General features: G+C 25.8%; 1 protein-coding gene across 1 annotated transcript in view; it reads right to left on the reverse strand.

The window, feature by feature from the left end:
* LOC114119012 (cytokine receptor-like) overlaps positions 1–20,773 on the reverse strand; it is a 114,901-nt gene extending 94,128 nt beyond the window's left edge. Inside the window, exon 1 of the mRNA XM_050208139.1 lies at positions 20,749–20,773. The gene's annotated coding sequence lies outside the window, so the exon portion shown is untranslated. The remainder of the gene's footprint in view (positions 1–20,748) is intronic.
* Between the last annotated feature and the right edge of the window lie 390 nt (positions 20,774–21,163).

Here is a 21,163-nt window from a genome sequence, read left to right on the forward strand (position 1 = left end):
AAATATTTTTTAATGATTTTAAAAAATTTCAAATTTGAATACTTTCTGTTTTCCATGTTTATTTTACATATTTTTACATCTTAATTCCACTAAAACGTATGGAACTAATAGAAGTAAATGATACTTTTTTGATGAAATAATTATTGAATAAGTATATAATATATAGTTGGCATTTATTGTTTTAAAGTACACTACTAATACCATTATTTAGATTTCTATTAACGTTTTTGGAATTACTTACTAAATTGCAATTTTATGGTTTATCATAAATATATTATGTGGTTGACGGGTGTAGAAGTTCATTAAAAATTAGTACTTATAGACTATAGTAATCTAAGGGTGTTAGTAAGAACCCATACTTACTAGTCATATTTATTACCTAATTTTACTAAATTATGGTTTGTACAGTAAAACCTAAACAATATAATATAACTACTACACCTATATTATACATATAATACTTATAATAAAATACACGTTATACTCAAAGGTTATATTATTTTATAAACATATTAAAAATATAGATCATCAGTGTAAGCATTTTCTTTAAATTAAAATATCCTATCTTCTAATGTTTATATCCTAAATATAGAGGAAAAATATTAGAAAATTGCACACAATATTGTTATGTTACTTTAGCCAATGTTTTATTATCTAATATTATGTTAATAATCTATCTATTCATAATAATTAATAACATAGGTACCTACTAATTATTAAAATATGACTGATAATAGTGAATTTTGGTAAATTTTTATTTTTATTAAAATAAAATACATACGACGTATATTATTCATATTAATGTACTATATTTGAAAAATTTCTTTGTGTATAATATGCATACTATTATATAGTCACCTATATGAAAAATACAAACTAACAATGATTAACACTACGTATTTAATACGTATTTTAATATCGTGTCTTGGAATGATAAAAACCAAACGATTGATTTTATTTTTTTTTTAACTATATTATTATGCAATTTTATACCCGAAAATTTATCTTATTTTTATGTTTTAACGTTGCTTAAAATGAATGGGCAATATGCCCGAGAACCTCACTTTGTTCTTACCTTACGTTACTTACACATAATATATGTGTATATTGTTTCAAAATACTGTGACATACCTGACATACCGACACTTGTGTTATAATGGCGTGTAATACTACACCTAAACAGCATATAGGATTATTTTTGTTTGTTCAGTACCTACTGCAGTTCAAGTATAGTCCAAGTATGATCTGTGTCATCGTTTTACAGCTTAAACACAATTACAAGAAAAATACATGTTTCTGATATACCAAAATAAATTGACTGTGAATGGATACAATACAATAGAAATGAAGGCGATTACAAACTGGAGTATTAATATTGAATATATATCACTTGATGTTTATTTTAAACGTAATCGGTGGATTTTATACATTGCAGGTTTTGAAGTCTACCAGGAAATTGACATTGATTGAAGTGGACAAGACTAGTTAAAAATTATTCATTGTGACATATTGACATATGCTATTTGGAAAATGAGGTTATTGAGTGGATCGCTTTACTGCGGTATTTGTATACCCTATACCAAAAACAATATCGTTTAAAATTTCAAATGAAAATCCATAAAATTGGTTTTTAATCTTTAGATGAAATGAATACGTTCTATCAAAATAAACGACGAGAATAACAAAATATACTTTGATTGCCGCAGACCGTCATGCTGAATTTTGTCATTCAAATTATCGTTATTGTTGACCAATCAACACGAAATAAAAAAAAAATAAATGTATTACAAATGTGAAAGGTGTAATTATTGTTGAGCTTATTTTTTTTTAAGTTAGCGAAATTGTCTCGCGGCGGCCCCACAAACGTCAGAAGAGTAATTTACTTTCATATTTATAATGTATATTTTTCATTTGAGACCGAAAGGGAAGGATAGTTCTTGAAAATTTAGTTTTTAAATGCAATGAGAAATATAAACAAAGGTAGTAAATGGGGTGTTAACGGTGGGACGAGTGGAGATAGGAGGGTAGGGCGAAATTGCTACTTCGGTCCACTGCGTGTTACTGCGAGTTCCGCCGGAATTGAAGATGAATGTGTTTTTTTTAACGTTTACGTCAAGATCTTGGTGATTTTTTTTTTTTTTTTGACATGTTTCCATGAAGCTGTATTTACATCTAAAAATATGTATTTTCTTAAAAATGTAGAGAGCAGCGTGCTAATAACGATATATATTATCACTATTATACTATATGTTGATATTCTGCGGTCAAACGATTGACCGAAAACTATGAGACGTGGTAAAAGGCCGTAGTGATGATATTTTAATAACAAGTCGACCGGTGGTTGATGGATTTGTTTTAAACGGAAATACATGTTCAAATTCGTAACTAATATAACTGTTCGAATTAAATTGAACAATTCTATTGGTATTTTGAATTTTACATGTTGATAATGTGATACACAATTATTTCGATTTTATGACTATTATTTTGTTGACGTATGATATAACTATTGTGTCATAGTACAAAATGATTGTCTATGTAACGACTGAACGGATTAGTTACTATAGTTCCAGCGCTGGTCTAAGGTATCTATTTTTCATATGATCACCCTTATGATATTATCGCAAAACGTATTCTTAAAATATTTTATTTTTCAAAGGTCACTTGTTTGAGGCTGATCAAACTTTGTGCTGTATACAACTTGACTATATTATGAATATTAGTTAACCTCGCGCAATGTGTAAAGTCAATATTGGTTTCAGTATCTATAATGTACCTACAAGCAATATTAGTTTATTGGCTTTTATAATATAGTTTACAAGCTAAATTTTCCTTTCGGTTTATATGAACATATTAGGCATAGTAAGTGTAAAAAATATTTTGGAGAGCACGAATATCTACAAGTTTTAGCTTAATAAAAAAAAAAGTGTGGATTTTTTACATAATATTCCAGACGTGATAAAAAATTAATTAATATACATTATATTTTTATTATTTTAATTATATTCAATGTAAACGTGACACATTTTTTATTCAAATACCATGTGACGTTATTAAGTTTATTATTATTATTATTATTATTTTTTAGTTAGTACATTTTTAAGTACGATATCAAATTAAAATATATCATTTTTAAATTTATAAACTTGATGCTTTATAGATTAATTTTAGGTTCATGGAAAAAAATGAAAAAATGTAATTTTTAAAATTTCAATTATTTATCAGATAGATAAAAATGAAAAAATATTTGTAATTTAACTACCTATAAATATATTATAATATACAAGAATTATGCATTAAACTTACCTAAATTAAAAATTAACTCTACCTATCTGTAAAAAATAAAAAACTAGAAATATAAATAAAAGTTATACTTTATAATAATATTATGTTCTGAGATATAATACTTATGTGATAGTGACTCATGTTATATTTTGCATTTTAGGTATGACAATTATGATATCCTGCAGTTTTGACTTACGATAACCGGACACTAAAACTTATATAACTATGACTAATAAAATAATTTAATCAAAATTCGTATCAATCATACAATTTAATGTAGAACAAGTCATAGCTGATTCAACATAAGTGAGAATATTATAAAAAGACAGATAATAAAGAAAATATACAAAAAAAATGAATGATTAAAAACGTGACGAAACACAACTTTAGAAGATAATAGTAATAGTGCTATATTAATATGTATAAATGAGCAGTGGTAATAAACACAATTCAAATGTTATTTTACCTGTGTATACTGTGTTTTAAAATTGTAAATGAGATAACACAACCATTGCAGATGACCAAAAAAATACAAATACAGATAGTTAATTGTATGTTTGAAAAACAAGAACGAATAAAGAATTCCATCAAAAAATAACAAAACTTGAAAATAATAAACCTCGGTTATCGTGTCTAATGTCTATACAACTCTGCTAGAGCCCTAGACAATAATAAAGTAATAGTAGTAATAATAATAATAATATATTATTATTATCGTAATCAACGGGGTCGGTCGTAAGATTGCTATGAAGTGAAAAACGAAAGTATTATTCAATATGAAGCTTTTACGGATACAAATTATAAATTATTCATCATAGGTTCATCTTGCTTTAAATTATTTATTACGAATTATAGAAGTTTCGTATTGCTGTGATAAAAATAAAAATATTTCAGGTGGCACGTGCACTTCATGCTACCATCGTATATACGGTTGCACGGCTCGTGTTATATTTTGTGACTATAATGTAGTCTGACAGACCATTAGCCGATTCGATTAATCACTATTATCCGTAGTCCAATCATCAGGAATATTAACAGAAATTTAATTTTAATAAAAATAATTACCATGTAATAGTTTTTCAATTTTAGTATTTAAACAACTATTAATTATCTGTTCTACATATTTACTTTATTATATAAATATTGAATAGAGCGAGTGTTTTTGTTGAATTTATTATTTCATATGTTTCACATGTATACGTTGTACATATATTACTATAAATCAAAATTTTTTTATCATAAATAATAGGTACTTACATACAATATATATATATATTTTTTTTTTTGATCATCAAATGATTAGTTTTGAATTTTTGGAATAAGCTCTAAAGAGCTGATTTCAATTGATAATTACACACTAAGTAAACATATTTGTAATGGGTTATCTATTTATTCTATGGTCTACACTATAGGATTTGTAATTGATTAAATATTATTTAGTGTATTGAAAACGTCAGTTTAAAGCTACTTTGAACAGTATACTTCAGGGTAATTCTTTTGTTGAACAACATTATTTCAAAATCTATTTTAATGTTTTTATTTATTTTTTTTTGATTTCAGGTCGAACTAAAACATTTTATTTTAAAATTTTTTCTTTTTTTTTTTTAACGAAAACATACATTTTTGTTTTCATGTTCTGAAGCAGATTATTTCGACATATAAAAATCGAAATCGGGACTAATAGTTTTTGAGTTATAAGTATTAAAGTGTAGACGAGCGAAGTTGTAGTAGACAAACAATTTGCGGAGTATCCTCGTTCCACTCCACTCCTCTCACTTAAACTTTAAATAATTATAACTCATGAGCTGCTCGTCCGAATCACAATTTTTCTGTATCGAAATACTCCGGAAAATATTCTGCTTCAAAATATGAAATTAAAAATGTATGTCGCCATTCAATAAAATGAAAACACTTAGAAAGTGTTATTTTATTTCAACTATAAATCAAGTGAAAAAATATTTTTTAAAACTTTAATAGATTTTGAAATAACAAGTGTAGTTTGAGGAATCTCGTATATAATGCATACGTAGCTATTGCTCAATAGTGTATATATTTTAAGCATTAAAACTAGTAGGTACTAGTTTTATTGAATCAATGACCAAATAAAACATATTTAAATAAAATCTGGATGTTAACACGCAGTCAGTGTCAAAGGTTGACGTCAAACATGTCGAGACACTCGGACAGATACATAATATTATATGTATGAGTATTCTAAAGACTATACGGTCTGAAGTAACATTAAAAATAAAATACACGTTCCGGTGAACTATCTCAAAACGATGTTCATACGTGTAAATAGTACGCTTATAGAGTCCTCCAAAAATTGTTATGTGTCAAAAATATTTTAGAAATAAATAAAAACAAGTTAACTAAAATAGTAAAAACAATATTATCATGAACAGTTCATAGTGAAAAAACAAATTGTATGCCATTAATCTTGTCTATCGATGATATTATTATAATATGTTTATCATAGTATTAAACGACGGACAGCATGCTTGCGATTAATGTCATTATACATCATAGCATTTAATGTTAATATTTTTGTATATTTATTTATCATGTCTATAAACGAGTAAAACCAACAGCTAGTTTTCATTTGGAAATCGTCCAGAAATAGTGTTAGATCATTTAATAAAATTAATTTTTAAATTTTTTTCCTGCCAAGTTCACGCCCACGGAGAAAAGACCAACTTTTGAAATATAAATAAAAAAATATCTGAAATCATCAACCACATTAACATCGACATAGGTCATTCAGAACACTCTGTCACTTAAAAAATATGCAATAATCTTTTATAAATGTAAATTATATTAGGTTGTAGGTAATACAATACGTATAATGATTATCTAAAAAAAAAAAAAAAATTGACAAATAAAGCGTTCATAATTTTTGATATTTTAAATTTCTATAAGCAGAAAACGCTTATGACGAATGTTGTAGTACATTTTAAAGTTTTTTGAGCGAATTACACATGTTTATAAATAACTAAAAAAAGAGCCAAAATAATTTAAAAATCATACCCTGTCTACTGTCTAGAAAATTCAAGGTTATATAAATATTTAAAGTTTTCTGCTGCTATTCTTTATGAATTGAAATAAAATCGATTTTGTCGAAAACCGTAACTGTTGCATAAATATTTCTGTTTTACCGTATTTTCTTGTTTTTTTCCTAGTTGAAACAACTGCAAAGAAAATTTATCATAGAAGCTATGATACATCGAACTGAATCACTCCTAAATTTTAAACGCTATTTGTAAATATTATATCTATTATAAGATTTTTTTATAGTTATTGCGCAGTGGTGTATTAAAATTTTTTTGTAGATAACAGTCAACAGATATCAAATTATTCCTATTAAAAGCCAATACGTGCAAAATTAGAACATAAAATAAAATAAAAATACACGAGAAACAGGCCTATTATATTGTATACGAGTTATCTGCTTCCGTAAACACGTCTCAGATGTTATTTTCATAATTGTTACGTCAATTAAAATATGATATGTGTTAGATGCGTTGTCAAATGTAGTATGCATTATAATTATTTTGTTTTTAGTCTAATTACATCATAATATACAAAAGTTGGTAAGTTAATGAAAACAGTAAACTCGAGATAAATCAAGTTAAGTGCGAGCACAAGACAGTTAAATTGGAAGTCAACAGTTAACAATTAGTAATGAATTTAACTGGCTATAAGATTAAAGTCATTATAGAAATAAGTAGGCGCAGATCACACAAAGAGTGTTTGGAAAAAAATGATTAATATTACTCTATAAAAAATATAGCGTTATTACCGTTGTAATAATATTAGATGTTTTTTATTAAAAAAAAAAAAAAGAACTACGTAGGTATACAGGAATTAAATTTATAAAACCATTGAAATCGAAAATTTCAAAAAAATTTTTTCATTTAAATCGATTGAAAAAAGTAAGCCGAGTCATTAAACCGGACGAGTCCTCGAGTCGATTAGTAAATTACTAATGTTGTAGGTACCTAGTCGAAATTGTCGTATTATTAAGGGGATTGGTGACGGTGATTTCCTGTCTTTGTCTAACACACGCGCAACATAAGAATTCAGACGTTTTTTTTGTCCAACGTACCGATTGATACGGTAAAGCGATAAGAATTCTGAAAACAGATTTGAATTCGTTGTCAAGTCTACTTGAGAACGGTCAGTCCACATTTTTGATATTATCTGCCAAAATCTTAAAATTATTATATTACAAACGAGTAATTAAAAAATTGTCATATTTCAATTATTTAAAAAGTTATATTTTAATATTAAAAATGTGGACTGGCCGTTCTCAAGTAGACTTGACGACGAATTCAAATCTGTTTTCAGAATTCTTATCGCTTTACTGTATCAATCGGTACGTTGGACAAAAAATACGTTTGAATTCTTATGTTGCGCGTGTGTTAGACAAAGACAGGCAATCACCGTCACCAATCCCCTTAACTCCTCTTTTTTACCAGACGGCCCGTCCGACTTTTGTCATACACCGCGTGTACCCATCGACAGCGGTCGTCGTTTGTGCGCTATTACGTTGTGTTTTAACGCGTACGACATAACGTCGTTACCATACGCCCCCGCCTACTTATACTTACGTGTATCGGATGTATCTATTTTTTATATACACCTCGAAACGGCACACCGGCGTAAAGCGTATGTATATACACACATAACAACTATCTATACCTACTGCGAAACACACGCATTGCGGTTGAATAAAATATAATATTATAATATGGCGCCGAGCATAATAATAGTGATACACTCCATATATCTGCGCGGCGTGTTCCATTAGTGCGCATTGTACGGTTTTTCTTTTTTTCGTACGTTGACTCTATCCATTAATAATGTGTCCACATACAAAAATAATACAACGTGCACTTAGCTATATAATAATAATAATAATAATAATAATAATAGTAATAATATTATGTTCGCGCGTGATGTTTGGTATTAAAATTTTTACGGATGTAAACTATATATACGTCTGCGTTCGTATATATTATAATATAATATAGTTTGTACCTACTATAAGTACTAACTGCACACTGCAAATAATACGAAATAATGTTTCAAGTCGCACAGATTTTCCGTAATTATTGATCATTATACCCAAAGTGTATAATATAATATTATGTAGTGTATAGTGTAAGCGTACAATTTCTCTGGAGTAGGTATACTACGTCGTGAAACGGTCCCGGCCGTTTATACACACAATTTTCACATTAAACGGCGGCGGCGGCAGCGGCGGCGGTGTCCCCGTCGTGCAGAAACCGTACCGAGGAAATAATTTGTAAAATACAACGTGCACAAAGGCGTAGGTACGAGCAGTTTTGTGAAACGGATCATAATAGACGTTGCCGTGTACCGCCAAGTATAAGATTTTACGTACACGTTTGAGATTTTTTTTTTTTTTATTAGTTGTATACTGTTACACCCAATTACCTAAAGAATATCGGTTATTATGTGATATATATATATATGTTTTTTTACATCACACTTTATAATGGTACGACCGATCTATCCCATGATTTGTATACCTACTTGTATTAGATTATACTATACGCATCATTCTTTATACGTTTTTATTATATTCAGTGTTAAAATGGAAAAAAAAGACTTTAATTTTACGATAAATCGGATACGAATATTACAAAGAAAAATCTGATAACAACGATTTACTTTTTATACCGTTCTATATATTATTATCATTGTATAAGTAGGTACAATATAAGTATTTTACGACAATCGAGTATAGATATGGACGAATCAGAAGCAGCAGTTGACAACTGCAAGTTAATGACAAAAGTGTTTAAGTCTATTATAAACTATAGTAATCTATTTCACTATTTTATTATTAAATGGAGTGTAGAAAACGAGAAAGACAAGAATATTATCTATTATTTATTTACCAGCTACTGAAAAACCTTTGACTTTTTGAACCACGCCAATCAAAACTAATCGATATTAAACAACTATATAATAATATATACGATAGATACTATATATTTATTTATGTATACATATTATAGTGATATACTATAGTAAAAGTTTATAATAACACTAACGTGATGGTTTGGTATTATAATATTATATAATTAAGTAAATTCGGAAAAAAAATACATATTATAATCGTGTTCCGTGATTAGTGGCGGACCAGGCCGCGGAAAAACCGTGAAAATTCCCGTTGGACCACAGTACGTATTCGAATGTGACATGACGTGCTATTGTAATGGTATTTCACACCATTAAAATATTTATATATGTATAGACGACTAGACATATGTGTCGTCTTAAATTCGTTCTGTATAATCATAAAGTCGTCTACCAGCTTATACTACATATTATTCGAGTATCGAAGCAGTCTCGTTTCATCGCTTTATCGGGGTAAAGTAAAAGTATATAACATTATATTAACGTTTTATTTCAATAAACGTTATAACTTTTACTCGGCATAACTGCAGATTGTCATCATCTGTGATTAACATACGTAAATTCTCTTTGGTATTAATCTATCGGGCGATGCCCGTTTCCACGTTATCAATCTATCACTGACACACCGCGTGTATAAGAGATAGGCGACGTTTTAATAATAGTTACCTACCGCGTAACACTATATCATTAAACAAACAAACAAAAAAAAAAAACTGAAAGCAAAATTCCAAAAGTTTTTGTAAAACTCGGACTACATTAAAACAATCATGATTTTTTTTAAATGTTTTCTCATAAAAATATATACACGAATTAATTTCTCTTCATAAAATGTTTATTTCGACTTATTTATATAAAATCAGTGATTTTACGAATATGACACTACAATATTTACAATCTCTATGTTTTAGATATAATTTTATCTCTCCTTTGATTTAAAAATTAGAATATCTAGCTTAAAATAAGAAATAAAAATGAAATATAATATGATGAGCATTTTAGGTAAACAATTTAATATTAAATTAAAAATACCACTCTATGATTATAATTAAATCTGGGCAGCTTGAGCTGCGATTTTACCGGGCCGTTTTTTCTTCCAATTTGCCACTTTTAATACAATTTAATTTTATTAGTCGAATTTACCTTATTGACATTACATCGATGAAGAATTAGTTAAATTAAATCTAATTAAATAATTTCTAGTTATTGTACAATAATTATTTATCTTTAACATTTACGATGTTATTCAGTAAGATTTGTATTACGTCTTCTGAAAATCATTTATTATTATCATTTTAATTTTCAAGATTTATGAATTTTATCAAAGTTTTAAATTTGAAAGTTGAAAGTTTATAAAAAATCATTATTACACAGTCACAACAATTTTTACTTATTTTTATTTAATGAACAATTTAAGAAGAACCTTGTACTACATTTTTACACCATCTAAATTCTTAAAATTTTGACTAATTTAAAATTATTTTATCGAAATTTATATAAAAAAGAAATGGACGACTTAAAATATCTATAAATAGCTTAAAAAAAAGTTAAAGTATTTGGAAAATTATACTATATGTACGAAATACTTTTTGTGAAAATTTAAATTATATACAGTTATTTGTGTGTATATTACACAAAAAAATAAAAATAAAACGAAATCGATTTTATCAATTAATATGTACTGATTTCGCGTTTAAGTTACTATTTTTCCTTTAATTTTTTGAAATACTGGGAATTTATAATTTTGACTTCTTTAATCAACAAATTAAATCCATTTATTTTTATCAGAAAACATCCTTTAAGTTGAAAATCAAAATCTATTTTTCACTACTTATCGTGAATACATACACACACATCATTAAAATAAAATCAATATAACTACTCACCACCCCACTCAGAATTTTAAACGTAAGAAAATAGGAATTGTATATTCAAAAATCAAAACTAATGGTCAAGCAACTCGGTTTTATTTTTTTATATTTGTATTAAAACCGATAACTGTAGAAATGTTCATAAAATATTAATATTATTATTGTACAGATAATATTATGATAGGTAGAATTTTACTTCTTAAATATTTGAATATTGTGTTATGCAATTTATTTTCAAGTTAATTAAAAAAATCTTGAACGTTTAATTTATAGTTCCTCGTAAGTTGTTTTTAAAGCAATATAACCTATAACAATATTGAAAATATGCATCACATTTTTTTTTTTTTTAATAGACGATTTTTTTGTTGCAAATTAAAAAAATATTATTCGCTGGGACTTGAAACTTGAAACTTTTTACCTCTAGGTATATTATTATTCACAATATATAATGAAAGTTTGAAAATATTTTGATTATTGTTCAACTATTTATAACGAACGGATTTCCATTGTTCTACGATACGACAGTATTGATTTATAAGTTAATTACGACTAGTCGCATTATAACAATCATTATTATTTAATATATTATGCGATTTGTTTTTGGCAACAATTATTTCAACCTACTGTAGGAATCTAATAGAAAACAATATTACGTATAGCAATATACATAAACGATGAAATATTTATATAAAATGGACTATACTGTATAGTATACATTATACTGTTACTATATGCATATATACATTTATGGAAGGTTAACTATTTCTTACCAAAAAAAAAAAAAAAAAACCATACCTTCAAGTCAAAACCCATTGTTATTTAGCTACTAATTATCTGTGATATTTTAGTAATATTCATATTGATAATGTGTAAAATGAAGATGTTTTTTTTAAGTGATTGACATGATTGACTTATTGCTAAACATTCAATCAATCCAGTAGAGGTACCCGTTCAATGGTAAGTATAACTATACATACCATTTCCGATATAATGACCGTTTTATAATGAGTTTTTTACCCTACTTGACCCCGTTTAAGCTACGCATATAATATATTATATAAAGACAACAAAGGTATATTTTAATATTAATATTTCAATAATACCCGTTATTGGTTTATTTACATTTTAAATTATATTTAATGTCACGAAGCGAAAAAATAATTTTCAAAATTCTTTTTTTACTTTTCTCATAGATATAAACATTTATTATGGAAATAATAATTAAAAGTTAAAAGTTATTTGTTGATTTCCTTAAATTTATATCCTCTTTAAACGATTAATTTAACTTCTCAAATACTGTATTTTATATTTTAAGTGATTTTAATACACATTTTGAAGCTTTTACTTCCAAAAGTTAAGTACTCAAAAAAAGTTATATTTTATTATGTTGAAAAGATAGCCGTACAACAGCGTAATACTCATCAGTGACGAGTCATCACTGATTCCTGAAAACCTTTGAAAACCTAATATTAGTTAATTTAATTTATTTAGACGTCCAACCGTCAAAGTATGTTAAAAAATAGTGTTGTGAAATATAAACTTTTGGGACACATTAAACGTCAATTTGAACTACAGTTCATCAAAATTACATTATAAAACTTTATGACATTTTTTTTTTTTAACTGGAAAATGACATAACTTTACACTTTTGGCTATGACAGCTGCTTCTACTATTAGGACGTTAAAATCGTATCTTGTTGCTTTTAAATTCTCTTTCAGATTTTTTTTTTATTAATCCGTCGATTTAGGCTGTAGTGTGCATTTGATGTGACATTTATAAATTTCATAATGAAATAACGACCAAGTACGATTAACTTGTTAAAAGTAATATAACGTTCAAAGTTCTACCTAAGTATAGTATTTAAAGACTACCTAATATAAAATACAGAATGGCTGAGTAATTATTAATCGTTAATAAATTTCGATAAAAAATTTGCATAAAAATAAAATACAATTTTAACTAATTTAATGTTTTTAAACATATAAGCAAGAAATAAAACAAAGAAAATAATAATAAAATTAATTTAGCAATGAAAATAAAAATACGTTCACCCATAATAATTAAATACTTTACTCGAGTAATTTATTAAGCTTTAACTATTTCATAATTGTATATATTTTTAAAACATTAAAAAGGTGAATTATGATTTTTAAACTAAAAAATCGTAACTTATTTTTATTATCATAACATTCATAATACACGAAATTTACGTCTTAGCTTATTTGCATCAACAACCTTTAAACTAAATGCTATTCTACAGCGTAAACTAAAAATACGGTAGATACCTATATAATAATAAAGGCTCTACGAGAAAATCGTTTTTTAGTTTGAATAAAAGTCCTTCGTATTAAATTCTATAAAATGCCTGTGACATATCCATGAAAGCATAAGTTTAATATACTTTATTTTCACGAAAAAAAAAGATATGAAATCAACAAGTTTGTGACTTTGATGCATTTCAATGCGCAAGGAGATAAAATCAAATTGATGACTTGGTAGACTTTACTTACCAAAGTTCAAAATAAAAATGAAAAATTAATTTTAATAGTTTAATAGTTTCTCAATCAGTAACAACTCAAGCAGAAAACGGCAAGAGACTCTTATGTTTATATAAGAATCCGATGGTTGCGCATCTATATATTGTTATTGCAGTTACTCGCGATAATGGGTTACAGTAATTTGTACTTGAACTGTACAACAGAATGATTATCTGCTTGCTCACTTTTATTTGTCTTACTTATCGGTAAGACGTGCTTACATTCCTCAAAATCGTGAATTTATAATTCACTGAGTATATCTGATATCAACTATCCTCTCCGCAGGTCATATACAACTTATAGATAACTGAACTTCAGCCACCCTTATATATTAATAAGTTTTTTATAAATAAATAAAAACAAATACATATTCGAGTAAACAAGACATTTGGGTGTCAACTAAAAAAAGACAATAAGTCAATAAAAATAAATCATTAAAACAAATAACAGTAGGCAAATACAATTATTAAAATTTTAGTTCTTATAAGCTATAACTACTATACATTTCACAATATCATACCGCCATGGGCAAGAACCACATACAACGGATTTACTCGGGTTCTAGTCGCATAATAATGGTATAATATTAATTTTGGATTTAATCACTTGCTGGATTTCCCAAACCCTGCACGGATTCATTTGTACAGTGTGACTTTATGCAAAATTCATATTGACATAATATTATCTTCAATAATTCCATTAAAATGTATCAAATTTTGAATTTCAAACATCCGGCTCCCAATCGACGTAAAACGTCATAATTAAATATGACAATATTCGAACTCGATAATGGTCTCATATTTGGACACGTAATATCTTTGTATGTCAGCTACTCGGATTTGAAACAATAGATGGGATCCGACATCATAGATATCAATGTGTATTATGAATGTCATGAACACGATGGCATATTGGCGTATCGGTATACCGCGTGATGACTACAATATTATTATGTTAAAACTATAATAACTATTATATTACATATATAGATTATTTTAGACAGAAAAAGATTCATTTTAAACGTTTTTTTTCTTATTGGATTTTTTTAATTTTTCAATACAAATATAAGTAAAAAGGTAATGCCGATATTTTAAGCGTTTTCAGAAATATTACGGTACTTGACCGCAGTGTATGATCGCAACATCAGAAATAAACAAAATATAACGATTTATTAAATTATAATTATTATGGAAGAAATTCGTGCTAATACAATTTTAAAACTACAATGAAGTAAAAAAAAAAAAAAAACTATAATGATTGTAAATCGTTATTTATAATTTGTTGGTATGACGCATTTGGTAGATTATCGACCTTCATTTTAAATTTTTTACTATGTATAGTTAATTGTACGTATGCTACGGTCAGCTACTACTTAATTATATTAAAAATATCATACGCATTTATAATGTTATATAATTATCTATAACTGATAATTTATTATACTCTGGTGAGCATACCGAGTTAATGAATATATTAATAAATAAACATAAAATAATTATTAATAAGTTTAGTAATTTGTATTGGATTACAACTAAAACAAAACTTATATTAATTCTCTGAAGGTAGGTATGAAAGGAACCAAAACATTTTCATACAAAAACATTTTCATTTAACGAATTCATTTTGTGTTTTTTTTCTACGGAAAATTTGAAAATTATTGTACTGTTACATATTTATGAAGTACATATTCATAAATCAGACATTTATTTAAATAAGTATGAGCATTTTTATAATCAGAGTAGAACAAAAGTACAAAAGTAGTTCAACAAGACACAAGTTATCAGAAAGTTTTTGAAAACAAAGAATAAAAAAAATGTATAATTTACATACTTATTATAATTTAAATGTATTAAAAAAAAACTAATTTAACAATACTATACATTATATTATTGTTTATATATATTTCGTACCCTAAAAATAAACGTTTTAAGTGAAAAAATATTATTTATTTTCAACGAATCTTCTGTTCAATACGTATTTTTTTTAAGATCGATAAATAGAGGTTCCACTGTGGCACTGTATAGTGTATTTTATTAAACTGTATATAAAAATCTTTACATTATTAATGAAGATTTACTGACCTACAAAAAACTTGAAAATATTTTTAGAAATTAAAATCGACTGTAGGTAACATATTATAATGTCGAATTCTCAACACCAATTGTTTGATATTTATTTAAAAAGACATTGATAAATGTGTGTTTAATAGGTATCTTTGTTTTGTTAAAAAAAAAATAAATAAGAATTATAAACTGTGAGTATAGTCATAAATACCAAATGCCAGCAAAATTAATTATAAAATCAATCAAATGTTTGTACCATACTTTGAATGGGGTATCGCAAGTTCCTACACACAAAAAAAAAAGGTACGTATGTTAGTTCCTACACTATGTATATCATAAGTTATCAATATTAATATCTTATATCAGTTATATCATATGATACTTACATACATTTTAACCCTTTATTCCATACCTACAGTAAATAATTTATAAGCTATCTATCTAATTAATTAAATTTAATAATTTAAAAAATAATAATTCATAAATGTAAAAAAAAATATAAGTAATGCATTTTATATAATATTTAATAATTTACCTAATAAATATTATTAATATTATTTTTTTTTACAATTATAAATTATTATTATTTTTAAAATTATTAAATTTAATGAATTAGATAGATAGTTTATAAATTATGTATTATATAGAATAAAGGTTTAAAATGTATGACAGTATTATATGATATAAATGATTTTAGATTGATAACTTGTAATAAATGTACCTAGTGTAGGAACTCACACATGTTCCTGCTTTTTACTGTGTAGGAACTAACATATGTATTTTGTTTACCTGCTAGGTCTCGTGTAAAAACTTACATTCACCTCTTTGAATGTATACTTTTATTTTAGACTTTTTGTTTTTAAATACCTAATTATTATCATTAATGATTTATAAAATGATTTTTTTGTTGATAATGGACTGAGTAACTAGGTAACGTATAGGTAAATAAACGAATAATGAATATAATATACTTTCATATTTTTTATGAATTGTTTTTGACAATTACAAACTTGAACTATCACGTATAAAATAATGTGAATATTAAATGCTTTTTGTAGTGGTGATTGTAGGACTCCTGAATTGAATTTACCAATCTTTTCATAATTTATACTTACAGAATTTATGTCTTATGATTATCGTAAAGTTTTACGATATAGACTAGCATTATAATATAATAATTTACCTTTTATTTTAAACTTTCAGATTTCAAATCTAAAATATACCATTGTTAATATCAAAAGCCTTTAAACAAAACAAAAATGTAGGTTATTTATTGGCATCTATGTTTAGTGGTAAATTTAATTTTAGATTAAATGCTTAAAAAACGAAATGTTTAAATAGATTAGAAACAAACAAATTAGATAAATAATTAAAAAACAAAAAAATAAAAATAAAAATATGTATATTCGTTTTGCATAAAACTGAGAAACAATGAAAAACTCTAAAATAAATAATCAATAAAAATGTTAGGTCTCATAAATAACATAATTCTTATAAAAAAATCAGTTAGTCTCTTCGTTAAATAATTCTTGAATTAATTTAATTCTCACAATACTCTAAAAAACTACAGATAAAAAAATAAGCACTTTCGTGTACAGAGCTGCGCAATATCAAATTTTTAATCTGTATAGACGTAGAAGTTAAAGTGGGAAAAAATCGCTGAGGGGATTATATAGAATATATAGATAATAAAAATTATAAGCGTCCCAGACCATTATTTTTTTTAATGCATTATATTTATTATACCATATTTGAATCATAAATACTTTCTTCTTTTTTTAAATACCTATACATTTTAAAATGAACGAGGTATTTACAATCTCTGCTATTTATACAACAACTAATAAGTCGAAAGGATAATTCACTAGAAGTAGATATTAAACTGACACAAACTGCTTTTCATCAAAATTATAATAATTATACAGTACCTAATTATAATATTTTTACTAAAAATATTCTTTCAAAATCCTAATCAATATTTATACCTTGAAAGTGTTTAATTAATCACTAAAAACTAAAATATTTCTAATTGATTTGTTATGAACATTTTAAATTTTTACAAAAAATACATATTTACTAATATTGATATAATAACATTTAATATATAATGTGGTCCATGCTTATTAATTATATATTTTTATACGATAACAAAATATTCATCAAATTTATAAACTATGAATTTAAATAGCTGATAAGATTTATCAATCATATTGGTCATAATAAACGATTAATCAATTTCATGATATTATGAAATGTTTCTCTAAAATTGATAATTCATAGTACTGTCTCGTTAAAAAAAAAAAATGATAATATACATCACCGACAGGATATCATCACAGCGATTATACGAAACTGATTATAATCATTATAATATAAAATATAGTTTCATATAAATTGAAATAATATTACTTTTATCATTTATATTATACACATCATACATTATATTTTTGCTTTATTTGTAGGTATATTTATTTATAATATATATTTAAAACATCTCCTCAATTTCTGGAATAAAACTAGAGGGAATGCAAATTTTAGCTAAAGAAGAACGAAAACTACGTTACCCCACTTGATTCACAGAAGGTTCATTGTAAAATTATATTTACCTATACAAAATATGACAAAAAGAAACCATTATTGCTGGTTTTAATAAAGATTTTATCTTCTAGGTTTTGGTCATTTTCAATGTAAATAGGTAGGTACTATAATATGTAATAGCTACATTTATATAAACCGCAACATTCACAATAGAGTATAAATACTATATTATATTGCTAGTATCAGTAGTATTTTATTAGATAAATAATAATAAAAGTAAAAATAAAAGTTTAACAATTGCATAGCATTAACCTGCACTGGTCGAAATTTCGAAAGTTACTTTAATAATAATAGATAGTAAAATACTCCGGAGAAGTCACCCTGCTATATGGTAAATTTTGAGTGCACCTCATCATTCGACCACAGTATTAATGTATGTGTTAAATTTTAATTCAATGATAAAACATTGCATAATATAAAATACGATCTAAGCTAATATATCAATAATTATTAACATCAACCTAAATAATATCATAGGATATTTCATTATAATACTTATATATTTAAATTGGTATAACAGTTTTTTTTTATAACTAACTTTTGCAGAAAAAAAATCGTATATGATACAGTATTATGACTAGCCATAATTAGATTTTAAGTCACTATCAACTATACGTAGAACAGTGTGAATGGGTTCATACTTCATGTATAATAAAAGATAACAATTAATTTTAATACTTTGATAAATAACTATGTACAATGTACGTATAGTAGTGAAAATGTTCAAGTCTCTATGGATATTAATTTTGTCAAAATTTAAACTTGAATTGTCTATAAAAAAAATTGTGCAAATTATGTATTCATATAGATTTTTTGGTTTTTGTAAGAATAATTTACAAGGAACCTTGTATTTAACTGTTGAACGTTAGCTAGGTATATATATATATTTTTTGTGATATTTGTATATTTTTTTTAAATGTTCGTTGTTTAGAATGTTTAGATAAATGTTGTTAAAATACAATATAATATACTGTATAAGGTACAAAAGCTTATAAAAAAATAAATAATAGGTAAAAAGATATATTTTTAATATTTTTAAATTTATTAACAACAATTAAGAATTGTAAACATTTTTAAGCATTTTGAATAAACCTTGATTTTCTTATCAGCGCTTAGAAAATTTGAAAAAATTGAATATGAGATTTATAAAAAATGATTATTTAAGTAATAATGAATTGTTTTGAATTCCTAAGATTAGTATTTTTTTTTAATAATAACAAAAATCGTTAGATAATAAATCACAATTAAATAATATGCCATATTATGATATCTCATTTCGTCAAAATTTGAATTTTAGTTACTCAAAAAAAAAAAAAATGGATGTGGGCTTACGCTAAAGTTTCGTTTAACTTTTATGAAAAAATAGTATAGTATGTAGAATTCTATATTACATGTTTGAATCTTAAGTGTTTTATGAATTTCTAACTACAAAATAGTTTACACATTTTTTTTTATGGATTTTATAAAAGTTTGAACATTATTATTTATAGAATTTAAAATAATTCAAGGGAGTTACTAAAATATGATTTAAAAAAGACAATTCAATTTTAATTAAGTATACTCCTTTTATAAATTATCAAATAATGGATTTTCAAGTAAAATAAATATTTAAAAAATATTTACCATAATATTATAGACAATACTGTTTTTAAAACGAATAATTAACAGAGTACACAAACTTATTTTTTATTTTTATTATTATATACAATGATACCATATTACACAATTATTCATGCAAACCTAAATAGCAGGTACTTTTTTTTTTATATCATTCATTGATTTCCGAGTACAGTTTTTAGTTTAACGATTTATTTATTAGATGTTTTATTATGTTTTTTATAAAACGGTTAAAGATGGTTTGTATTAATATTTTTTCATTATTAATGACTTTTTTCTCATACCAAAATATAAACAAATGTATTTTTTGTACGCTATTTTAACTTATTTACAATGAAAGTATTGGTTTTAATTTTATAACTTTTGAATTTTTTTTTAGTTGCTTTCGTTTATCAACATGTTTTCATGCGAAAAAAGTGCTCTAAAAGTTCGGCGTAAAATATCTATACACTATATATATTATATACATTATTATAATATTATATAGAAATCCAGACTGCTCGGATGGTAGATGTATTATTATTATTGTTATTGTTATTATTGTTACGATTGAAAAAGGCAATTTTGATGTTTTCTAAGTTTTCCAGAAAAATTTCGGAAAGCCCAAAGAAATTCAAGTCGCACTGCAGCTGTTTTATTACCCGTACAATAATATTAATAATACGTACACCTATACACGTCGCCAAGTCTTATACTTCAGCTATAATTCTGTAAGACATATCGATTTTGACGTTATGCCGGCTTTTACCGTGGTATATAATATATATATATATATGTATATGAATACATCGTGTTCTACTAACATATTATTATATTGAATTATAACATACCTCCGGAAACATTATAATATGATATATAACGACGCGTCTTTGGCTGCGGAGTCGCCATCCCCAGTGGCCCGCTCCGCCACGGTTCGCGCGTCTCGCTCGCGTCTTCAGTACACGAAAAACTAATCCACAAAGGCGCGAGCATGCATAAGTACCGTCTACAATATGTATAGCTTATCAATCGTTGCGTGCCGAACAAATAATAACGAGAGAACTCGATGTGCATATTATTATACGCGACGAACACGGTTCCGGCAATAATAACACGAGCGCCATATATCACGCGCAGCACATGAATAATGCGAATAATTTTCCGATGTTTTATTTTATTCCCCCCCCCCCCCCATAAAATGCGTTTCGGAAATGCCGTATTAAACACAATATAATATACAGGTATAGGTAATAGGAATAATAATGT

Source organism: Aphis gossypii, chromosome X (genome assembly GCF_020184175.1).
Source record: "Aphis gossypii isolate Hap1 chromosome X, ASM2018417v2, whole genome shotgun sequence".
Classification (NCBI taxonomy): Eukaryota; Metazoa; Arthropoda; class Insecta; order Hemiptera; family Aphididae; genus Aphis; species Aphis gossypii.